The sequence below is a fragment of the Tupaia chinensis genome, unplaced genomic scaffold (assembly GCF_000334495.1).
Source record: "Tupaia chinensis unplaced genomic scaffold, TupChi_1.0 Scaffold000153_1, whole genome shotgun sequence".
Lineage (NCBI taxonomy): Eukaryota > Metazoa > Chordata > Mammalia > Scandentia > Tupaiidae > Tupaia > Tupaia belangeri.
This window is the reverse complement of record NW_006159624.1, coordinates 2,570,253-2,582,165: the sequence shown is the minus strand read 5'-3', so window position 1 is coordinate 2,582,165 and position 11,913 is coordinate 2,570,253. Positions and strand designations below refer to the sequence as shown.

General features: G+C 36.8%; 1 pseudogene; it reads right to left on the bottom strand.

The window, feature by feature from the left end:
• Positions 1–9,240: 9,240 nt before the first annotated feature.
• Positions 9,241–10,980, bottom strand: LOC102485982 (zinc finger protein 181 pseudogene; annotated as a pseudogene).
• Positions 10,981–11,913: the final 933 nt, after the last annotated feature.

Here is an 11,913-nt window from a genome sequence, read left to right as displayed (position 1 = left end):
AAATAAAAAAAAAAAAAAAGGTTTATGTTAAGCCAAAATATGAGGATAGCAGCCAGCCCTACAGCCCAGGTGAGCATAATTCAATTGAGCCCCAAACATGCTCACTTAGGTCTTCAATGTCTGGACAAGCTTTAAAAGGAAAACATAGAAGTGAAGAAAATAGGGAAAGTTTTTACATCATTGGATTAGTAACAAGGGGAAACATTGTTGTCATCAGTGGGACAGGCAGTTTCTGGGCAGATATTTTCACAGAAGTAGTTCTTGTGTCAGATTGTGTGGTCTTTGCACAAGGTTATGGTTTGGGGAAAGTTCTCTACATGATCTTGTTATAAGGCATGCTAGCATGAGCTAAATCCCCTCAATGGCTTTTCCAATTTGTTTAATTAAGATTGACACCAAAGCCAGGCTATGAAGGAGAGACATTGTATGTTCCCACTTAATATATACCGAGTGTCCGCACTCTGTAACTGAAACTGATAGATGTACAAAGACAAGAGTTGGGTGTGAATGCCAGATGTGGTGTGTGTGGAGGAGTGGGGCCTGGGGAAAAACATTTGGAGGAGGGATATGGAGACAGCATTGTTGAGACAGGGAGGTAGTGTTGTTATATTTTGATCAATTGGACCAGGGAGAAATGTTCACATATTGAAATGATCACCTTGTAAGCTAAATAGTATGATTGAAATTATTAAAAAATGTAAATAAAAAAAAAGATTGACACAAACAACTTATTTTCAGTTCTGAAAAAAAAAATAATCCACATAACCAGAAGAGCTCTGTGCAAGTAATTTAACTTTTGGAACCTAATTTTCCTCCTCATCAAATGTAGATAATATTATCTGTTCTCACTCCATGGAAATTCCAAAACTATAAAGTACTGAGAAGGTGTAAGTATCATAGTGTAATATCAGACTTTCTTATATTACGTTTTTCCCTGGGTCTTAAAATGATGAATTTGGGGAGTAAAGTTGACACTGTGTCTTTAAAATGACTATTGAACCCACTGAAATATATGTGAAAAAAAAATAGAGTTGGGAAAAGAAATTTATGCATTACTTTCATTAACACTGGCATTAATTGAATTTTAGAAATCAGAAAACAAAATCATAGAAAGTGATTTTTTACATTGAGTATGAGTTTGTAGTCTTCTTTAATTCTAGATCTGTTTAACTTTATCAGCCTGCAATGAATCAAAGTGTGTGTAGGCTGTGTGGCTTGATTCTGCCTCTATGTAAGACCATGGACAAATTAACTCTCTGTCACCTCAATTTCTTCATTTGCAAAAAGGATTCTCTAACAGTACCACTTCATAAACTTGTAAGGAGGATGAAATGCAATGTTTAAGCAAAAAAAATATATAAATATTGGTGGCAGTGACTATCTCCTTGTACCCTTATTTTTCTCTTTTCCTTCCTAATTTCCCTTCTGCTTCTTCCTTTTATTATTTAGAAATTTAAATATATGCTTTTTACTTTCCCACATATTTTTAAAAGGAAGAAATTCTGACATATAATACATTTTTCTATGTCTTTAATTTTTTTAAAGTTTTTTTCTTGTACATATTTGTGTAATACAATACTATCTTTATTAAATTGTAAAAATAACTTTTAAAGGAATAGTGGCTGAATTTTAGAAGTTAAAATATACCAAGCATGTTCTGTTTGCAATAACGATAGCTTATTTTAACATTTATCTCTTTTCGAAGTAATTTCTGGTGTCAGTGAAAGCTTAAAATGAGGATATTAGTGTTATTCATTTGTGCCATTTTCTCTGAAGAATCATCATTTTAAAACAAAGGAATGATGAGAGTTTGACAATAGATATTAGTAAGACATTTTTACAAGACTAACCCATCTCTCAGTAATGTTGACAGACTCAGGTAGGGATTAGAACTCCAATACTATAAAATGATTGGAAGAATGCTTTCCTTATTGATTAATTCACGATAAAATACACTTCACAGTAGAAAATCAACAAAACCCATTTCAATATTTTTTAGAAAGAAATGTATTGTTTCTTTTTTCAATCTTTTGATTTATAGTATTCTAAAGGTAGCAAATACTTTATTTTCTAGTTGATCAAAACTGTAACTCTTTTATGGTTTGTGAGTAGGTAAACAAAATTTCCACATCATGATTTGTATTATATTTTTTATAATAGATGAGGATTTTATAAGACACTTTCTCTAGTAGGTTTTGATATATCCTTATAAATGCTTTACATTTCAGAAAGTTATTTATATTTATTCCTAAGAGCCAATGATCAAAACCATGTGTTCAGTATTGAGTAAACTTTGGTGCAATAAAATAGACTCATAGCTAAATCTAATTTGGGATGAATCCTTTATGTAAAGGACAGTTTTGTAATACTGTTTGTAGTCATTTTTTTTTTAAGGAAAGTGCTAAAATAAGGCTGTAAAAGTTATTTTTTTTCTGTAAAGAAATGTACATACATTAAAAATCTTTTCTTAACCTGAATTTAACCATATATTTACAAAGGTATAGGCAAGTATAATCATAAAAAATACAATATATTTTATGTATTTTTCTTTCAATGTAATGTCCCCCGCACTGAATACTTCTACATGATCTTTCTTTAAATGTATTTACTCATTTTATGAGCAAGAAAAAAAAAGAAAGCATCCTGAACAGTTATCGACTGTTATCCACCAACACAGTTCAATGGACCCCGGATGATAGGCACCATTGTACCAAGTGTACCCAGGAAGGTCTGTGGACATGAACTGGGAATGTTCTCTCCGGAATTGCCTCACAGAATGTTGCTTTTTACTACTGCACCACCATATAGCTCACCACATGATTTTTATAGTTATGATTTTAAAAGTAAGCATCACTTCCCGCTTAGAACTTGACCATGAGAATCACCTGAAATGATTCTGGATGACTTTACAGGAGATTTCAATGTCGTAAGTCTGGCACGAGTTCAGAAATCTATTGATATTGATATTAAGTATTCTATGTACCTTATATTAGTGGCTCTTTATGAAAAACAATTATTCTAGTTGAAGAACATCTTTTTAATTAGTCATTCATTATTGTTGGGTAATAATATTGTACTTAAGTTCCCTTATTATTAGAAGTTACAATGATTATCCTTATAAAGAGATTGTATTATTTTGTAATTATTTACTTAGGATAAATTATTTTATGATTTGGGGGCCAGCAGATGGCATAGCAGTTACATCTCTGGACTCCCACATGGCTGACTGGAATTCACATCCCAGACCCAGTGTCTTGTAAACTCATGCCAGGCACATATGCATGCATGCCCAAGATCCTGGGAGGAGAATGTAGGAGAAAGCATTGTGGTGTGGCATTCCCTCCCACCCCAGAGGGTGATTTCTCACTTTCCCTCTCACTGTGTCTGTTCTCTTCTCCAGCAAGTGTATGTGCCTTAGGCAAAAGCCTCTCAAAAATATTTATAATTTTACTTATTGGATCTAATCTTTAAGGTCATTTTAAGATTCTTGCTATCTTTTGCAAAATTTACTTTCCATAAACTCACTTACCCTGCTTTAAAATTATATTTAATTGCTAAGTTTTCCTGTAGCTGAATATCATATTTTGAAAAAATTATCAAAATTATAGTTCTACAAGTTCATTTTTTTATTACTTGCAGTAGTTAGAAAAGTATACATAAGCATTTTTCCTGTGTCCTCTTTGAATTTATTGTTCAATGAAAAAGGCAGAGTGGAAGAGATTTATTTTTGATAAAGTCTTATCATATCGTGATCTTCTTGCCTCAGCCTCCCAGTCAACTAGGACTACAGACCCATACCCCTGTACCAGGCTTGGAGGTTAGTCTAGGAACTGAAGCTGGGTCTCCTATGGGGTCCAAGAACATTGCAACAGCATACTGCTGCTTGTGCCACTGTGGTGATACTCTGTGAAATTTTATTGTTTTCATTTTTTTGAAGAATTATTTTATTTAATTTTATTCATTGTCATTATTTTAATTTTATTTTTTGAAGTTTATCAGGAAGAGACAGAGAGAGAGAAGGAAAGTGAGAAAGCAAGCTGCCAGGTCCAGGACTTGAACCACAATCAGTCATGTGGGAGTCCAGCCATCTTAGCTACCATGCCACATGTTGGCCCCTATTGTTCTATTTTTTGTTTTTGATATTTACATTGTTATGTTACCTTGTTGGTCCATTTTGGTTTTCATATAATTTTAAAAATATTTGGGGCCAGCAGCTAGAGTGGTGGTTAAGGGCACTGGACTCGCATGTGGCCAACTGTGGTTCAGGTCCTGAACCTGATGGCTTACTCTTTCTCTCTCTCTCTCTCTTTCTCCCCTCTGTCCTCTCCAGTCAAGTTAAAATAAATAAATAAATAAATAAATAAAAATAAAGTTAAATGAAATAACTCTTTAGAAATATTTATAAAATGATTGAAACAAGTAAGATATTTGTAGTTTTATGTAACAGATTATTTTAAATGAAACTGACTTAATTAGTAAAGACAAAAAATATCTTCCTTGAGACTCTAATACAGGGGTCTCCAACCCCTGGCACCTGTCTGTGGCCTGTTGGGATCTGGCTATGGACCAGCTCTGGTCTGCTGGGGCTGTGCAGCAGAGAGTGGGTGGCTACAGAGCAAGCACGTTGGTGTTTGCAGCCACTCCCCATTGCTTGCATTGCTGCTGAGGCTCTGCCTCCTGTTGGATCAGTGACAGAGTTGGATTCTTATGGGGGTGTGAACCTTACTGTTGCGTGATTCACTATATATTGCAATGTGATGATGGAAATGGGTGTGTGGTGGATGTGGTGCGTTTGTATCCTCCCGGCCACTGCTCTCATTGGTCCAGGGCTCCATAAGAGCAGTAGATGTGGGAGTTAGGTCTTTGGCTCTGGTACTTTGATAATCCTGACTCTTCCCATCCTAACATGTTGGCTCCTGATGAGAGCAGTTCTAGGTGTTACATCCAGAGGCAGCAACTTCCAGAAGAAAAGAACTCCATTCATTCAGTATATTAGAAACCTTTGTTAGGAAACCACCAATAGATTTTTTCTATGTCTTTTGCTGGAATCAGTCCACATTACTTTTCTTAAATCAAGCATGTGTTAAAGAAAAAGGCTTGGGACCAGCAGTTATTGTAATGGCTAAGTTGCTGGACTCCCACGTAGTCTATCACAGTTTGAGTCCCGGACCCGGTGGCTTAAACTCACGCGGGGTGTGTGTGCACGTGTGCCCAAAATTCTGGGAGAATGGAGGAGAAGGGATTGCGAAATCACCCCCCAGGGGTGATTTCTATCTCTCTGTCTCTCTCTGTCTGTCTGGTGAGCACACACACCCTATAGCAAAAACCTCTCCAAAAAAAGAAAAATAAAAGAAAAAGAAGAAGACTTGGGACCAGCAGTTGGCATAATGGCTATGTCACTGGAATCCCATGTAGGCAACCACGGTTCGAGTCCGGACTCAGTGGCTTAAACTCACACTAGGCACGTGTGCGTGTGTGCTGAAGATCCAAAGAGAAGAATGGAGGACAAGGGATTGTGGTGTGGCCATCCCCCCTGGGGGGTGATTTCTCACTTTCTGTCCCTCTGTCTCTCTCTGTCTTTCTGGTGAGTGCATGCGTCCTATAGCAAAAATCTCTCCAAAAACAAAATAAAAAACTTGAAAAAAATAAAATGTTTGATATATGATTTTTTTCACTAGAATTAAATTATTTATTGGATAAGAAGTTACATAGCAAAACTACTAATGTTCATTAGAACCTTAGATTTAGAGGGATATGTCACAGAATGATAAATGCTATTGCTTGGCTGACATCTGTTCAGTATTCTGTATGGATGACATCTCAGAAAGACTAAATTAAAGTTAATCTACGTGTGTGCAAAATTAACTCATAAATAGAGTGTCCCCCAGAACCAGGAGGAAGGCAACATTTACAACAGTTTCTCCAGAAAGTCAGTCAATGAGCACTTCAAGAAAAAAGTTCTTAGGATAGACGAATTAATTAAAAGAATATATATATATATATATATACATGAGATTCACCCAAAGAAGGATTACTTGTTTCTGTAATAGACAATATAAATTTAGTAAACAAACTTTTAACATTCATTTTGGCAGCTAAGAAATCTAATTTGTTTGTTGATAATCTTTCTAAATGTGCAAGCTATGTTTTCAAATTAGATAGATGATGTTATCACATTTATTAAAATACATAATATATTGCGAATTTTCACATAGAACCTGACAAATATCAAAAGTTGCCATTATTGTTATTAAAGAATAATGCTCTTTATGCAAGTTTTTAACTGAATCTAAATTGTGCAATTTTTTTCCTTTGGTTTCCCTCTTGTAATAACCTAATAAAAACATAAAGAAGCAGAATCCCGACTGGGGTGTAGAAGGAGAATGATTAATCTGCAGGCAGACAAGAAAACAGTTTTGTTAAAATTATTGACCATAATGGTATTTCACTATACTCATAAGAAACTTTAGGATATTAACAAGGTGGTTTAATAATCTACATACACCTTTTTTTTTTTTTTTGGTTTGTTTGCTTATATTTTTCTCCTCACCATCTCATTTGGACCCTAACTGGAAATTGGAATCTCAGTGTCCCTAATGAGAAGCTAGGACGATGTGCAACTAAAACTATGGCAAGTGCCAAAACTTTCTATTTATTTACCACTCATCTAAGTTTTCTAAATGCTGCATATAAGAATATCCTGAAATGTTCACCTCTGGCCCCTCATTTAATCAAGAGCAAATTGGGAACCAGTAGTATGGCTATGTTACTGGACTCCCATGTAGCCGACCACAGTTTGAGTCCCGGACCTGGTGGCTTAAGCTCACGCTGGGCGCATGTGTGTGCGTGCCCAAGATCGCGAGAGGAGAATGGAGAAGGGATTGCAGGGTGGCCATACCCCCTGTGGGTGATTTCTCACTTTCTGTCTCTCTCTCTCTCTGTCTTTCTGGCAAGCAAAGGCGCCCTATAGCAAAAACCTCTCAAAAAAATAAAAATAAATAAATAAAAAGAGCGAATTGCACCCACAGGACTCTGATTCTTCTCACTTGGGCAACAAATACACTTCAGTGTCCTTGCCCACCTCAGCAGAGCAAACAAGCAAGAAAGGGCAGAAAATAAGCAGCCTAGACCTTAGGAGCAGACGTCGCCTCCAGATAGGGCTGCCATATCTGGAAGCCATCTTCTACGAGCCTGCACAACAGAATTCTCCCAATTGAGCACTTTCAAAGCTGACCAGTAATTGCCTATTTCCTGTTTCTACCACTCCCCACACATTTAAGACAAAAAAAAATCAATGCCACATTTATTCCCATCATCAGCATCATAAAGAGTTGGAACCAGCAGTTAGAGTAATGGCTCTGTCGCTGGACTCCCATGTAGTTGACCGCGGTTTGTGTCCCGCGGTCGACTTTTAAGCCCGGTGGCTTAAAACTCACGCCGGGCGCATGTGCATGCGTGCCCAAGATCCCGAGAGGAGAATGGAGGAGAAGGGATTGTGGTGTGACCATCCCCCCTGGGGGGTGATTTCTCGCTTTCTGTCTCTCTGTCTCTCTCTGTCTGTCTGGCGAGCGCACGCGCCCTATAGTGAAAACCTCTCCAAAAAAAAAAAGAAAAAAAAAGTTATAAAAAATACTAAGTATTTGTCCTTTTTTATCTGAATAAATAAATGAGTAAATGATACTCAGAAATTTTGCTCACTTGGTCCAATCCAAAAATACCCCTTGATTCACCATGGTCCAAGTCCTTTGTGTTTACTGGTTCTTGACTCAGTATGGTCTGAGACCTGAAATTAAGACAAAAAAGGGATAAACACACTCACTTTGGGCTCAGATTATGTCTCTGCTAAACTCACTAAGGTTTGAAATGTCTTGGTCCCTAGAGTCAAACCCTCTGCTTCCCTTGCACATTGCTTTTGAGACTCTTTTGTTCCCTTCCAAGGATCTATTGTCCTTGTCCACCATGACTGAATTGTCGCTTACCCACTCTCGTTTTGGTCACCTTCTTTACCAAGCATTTACAAACAGAATGAGAGGGAATGCTTCTGTCAGTGTCAGACTTCTATAAGAAATACAACTTACACAGAGTGGAAAGCTAAATAACAAATTGCTAATGATAGGATCACAAAGGCTTCTAGGAGAGTAAAGAAAAATAATAGAAAGAAAGCAACATAGCAGTGCTGGAAATTCCCTGAAAGGACCCAAAATTTACTGTAAAGGAACATACATGAATTAAACATTCTTTTTAAATGGAGAATTAGAGAGCTTTCAGAGACAGATAAGATAAAACTATTAGCTAAAATTTATTGAGATAGTGTACTGTGTAACCTATATTGATGGAGTAAGTCCTCATATTAACCCTAAGAGACATTATTATTATTATTACCTTTTTCACAGAGGAGCAACCTAAGGCACCGAGATAATAAAACTGTAACTGGTCCCAAATCACACAGGACAAGACCAGGATCAGGGTCCAGAGCCAGTTATTTCAACCTCTACATTAACTTGTCTTGTAAAGGATTGATACTGAGAAATATGTATGAGGGGACTTCACAAGGTGTGAAACAATGGAAATAAAATATGAGTTTTGTTGATACAAATATACTTTTTTCTTTTTTGTTATCAACACCATTTTTACTTAATTTGCAGCTTTAATTTTCAACATTGCTGGATCCAGTGAATTATATCTTCATATGCCCATTAGCTAAAAATAATTTCTATGCAGAACTCAAGAAAAATTGCAAGCTAATGCTTTAAGAAGTGCGTATTTGTTTGTAATATGCTTGTTTGCTCTCCTGTAGAAGTGTTTATAAAGTGTATCACTTCAAAGAAAAACTTACATATAATTCTTATAGGTCATTCTACCATTAATCTTCTGGTATTAGCAAGATAAGAACTCTCAGTGAACACTTTTCTTACCTCATATCTTTTCAGTGTGAGCTCTTCCATGTAGAATGAGGGATGCATATGAACCTAAGGACTTCCCGTAATTTTGAAATTTTCTATATTCATAGAGTTTCTCTCCCGGATGGGTTTGTAAGAAATACATATTGCTTATAGCCTTTCTCATAGATGCTACTTGTATAGATATGTCCTCCACTGTGGATTTACTTATGTGACGGGATTAATACTAAAGGTTTTCCCACATTAATGTCTTCATATATGATAACCCTACAGTATGAATTCTAAGATACAATAAAGTTTGTTTGCATCATTGCTAAAGGTTTTCCCATATTCGCTGTATTCATGAGACTTTTTCTCCAGTATAAATTTTCTTATGTTGAATGAGGGAAGATCTATGGCTGAAGTTTATTTTGACAAATACTGTCTCATGTATTTTCTCACATGTATATAGATTCATGTGTTCCAAGGGTTTTTCTGTATGTAATACACTATTGGATTTTCCTATATTATGTGTTTTTTGATGGGCAGTAAAATTTGAACCTTTGCTAAAAACCTTCCCACATTCACTACATTTTAAAGGGTTTTCCCCGGTATGAATTCTCTGAATGTACAGTAAGGTTCTAACTACAGCTAAAGATCTTCCCGCACTTACTACATTTGTAAGGTTTCTCTCCAGTATGAATTCTATGATATTGAAGCACGGATGACCTATGACTGAAGGCTTTCCCGCATAGACTGCATTCACAAGGTTTCAATCTAATGTGATTTCTCAAATGCATATTCAGTGATTCAGGTTGGTTGAAGGATTTCCTGCGTTTCTCACATTCAAAAGGTTTTCAGTATGAATACTCTGAGTGAGAAATGAGAGGCTACTAAAGACTTTCAGACATTTGTTACATTTGTATTGTTTCTCTAGCTTATGGATTCTCTGATGTCGAGGAAGGTGTGAGCTACAAACCAAGCTTTCCCACATTCACTGCATTCTTAAGGTTTCTCTACAGTACAAATGTTTTTGATGGTGAATGAGAGATGACCTCTGAATAAAAGCCTTCCCACATATCTGACACTCACAGAGCTTTCCTTGGGTGTGAATTCTCAGGTGTGCGGTGAGATGTAAAACACGACTAAAAGACTTTCTGCAGTTAATGCATTCATATGGTTTCTCTCCTGTGTGAGTGTTTTAATGATTAGTTAATTGGGGAAACACAGGTAAAGGCCTTCCCACATTCAACACATTAGTAAAGTTTCTCTCCACTAGGGCTTATCTGATGAGCCATGGCTAAAAGTCTTCCCACATTCATGACACGCATAGGGTTTCTCTCCTGTATGAATTCTCCAGTGGCGATTAAGGATTGATTGTTTGCCAAAGGCTTTTGCACATTCACTACATGTATAGATTTTCTCTTGATTACAAGTCTGGTGGAGAGAAAGAGAGAGTTGCTTTGGCTGAAGGCTGTCACAGTTTCAATAGAATTCAAAAGTTTCTTTCTGCCATTGATCTTCTGGTTCTTTATAACTGACTTTTTGGGCAAGTTCTTCTTCAAGATATCATATCTAAGTAATTTCCCCTTTGTAGACATTCTCTGTGGTTCAGAAAAAGTAGAATTTAAATGCAAAATGCTTCTAAATGTATTGTATCTATAAACATTTTCACCTTTGGGGCTTTCTCTGAAGGTGAAAGGTCACTGACCTGAAATGTTCTACCTGACTTCCATACGTACCCTTCTCTATGTATTCCCAGTCCTTGTTAAAATTGAAAATTCATAATTTTGGTTCCCCATCTCTCCTTTCATTACCATTGGAGGTGAATCTTTGTCATAAATATACTCCTTTGCTGATAATTCCTTGTTTTCCCATCTTGATTCTCCATCTTTTGACAGCTTTTTCTTCACCATCCAGGGCTCTTTACTATCCTCCAATAAAGTGATCACATACGGCCTGGTTATGGAAAGACCTAGAAATACCAGGGTCTTGTATCTGGACCATCCATCCTTGTATAAGTCCCTCTGGGCAGAATATAGCCATCCCCACTCCCATGAGAGAAGTCTATAGCCACATCACTAAATGTCACCTGAGACATTACTTTGCAATTTCCTGTAGTCAACACAGTCTTTATTCCAGACTCTTGTCTTTTAGGTGGGCAGTGTCCTGATGTGCCGGGCCGCTGGTAAGTGGGCAGCAGCCACAGCCCTCTGGGAACTGTCCTGCCCAGAGTCCCTCCAGAGTCCCTCCAGAGTCCTGAAGTCCACCGCCAGGCCTGGAACTACTCCAAATATACTTTTTTCTTAAAGCATTAGTTATTTTTATTTTATTTATTATTATTATTTTAAATAATTATTTTCTTAAACTTTATTTATTTATTTATTTTAATTTGACCAGAGAGGGATAGAGTAAGAGCGAGAGAGAGGGAGAGTGAGAAAGCAAGCTGCCAGGCCCGGGACTCAAACTGTGGTCAGCCATGTGGGAGTCCAGCGCCATTAAGCACCACGCCACCTTCTGGCCCCATAAAATTATTATTTTAAAAATCTGACCAGAGAGAGAAAGGGAAAGTGAGAAAGCAAGTTGTCAGGTCCAGATTCAAACCATAGTCAGTCATGTGGGAGTCCAGTACCTTAACCACCATGCCAACTGCTGGCCCTACTAATACACTTTTGAAATCCATGCATAATATTTTGTAATATGCATTTGGCTATAACCTTTTTCAAGACCCCTCACGTTGCATATGTTATCATTTATGGTTTCTACTCTGACCACACTCTACTAGTATATTAACACCATTAACAAAAGATAGGAATCTCAATGTGCCATTCCCATTTCAATGGTGCTCTGAGGATATTAGTTAAATGTCAACAAAACTGCCCATGAGCATTATTTTCTGTCACTTCACCTCATGTAACTTCTCATCCACCCACAACAGATACTGACTGTTATTCCCTTTAACAATTTTGTTCTTTCTGAAAAGATATACATCCTGCCTAGAATGTGGTTCCTATCCTTTTAGCTCAGATTATTC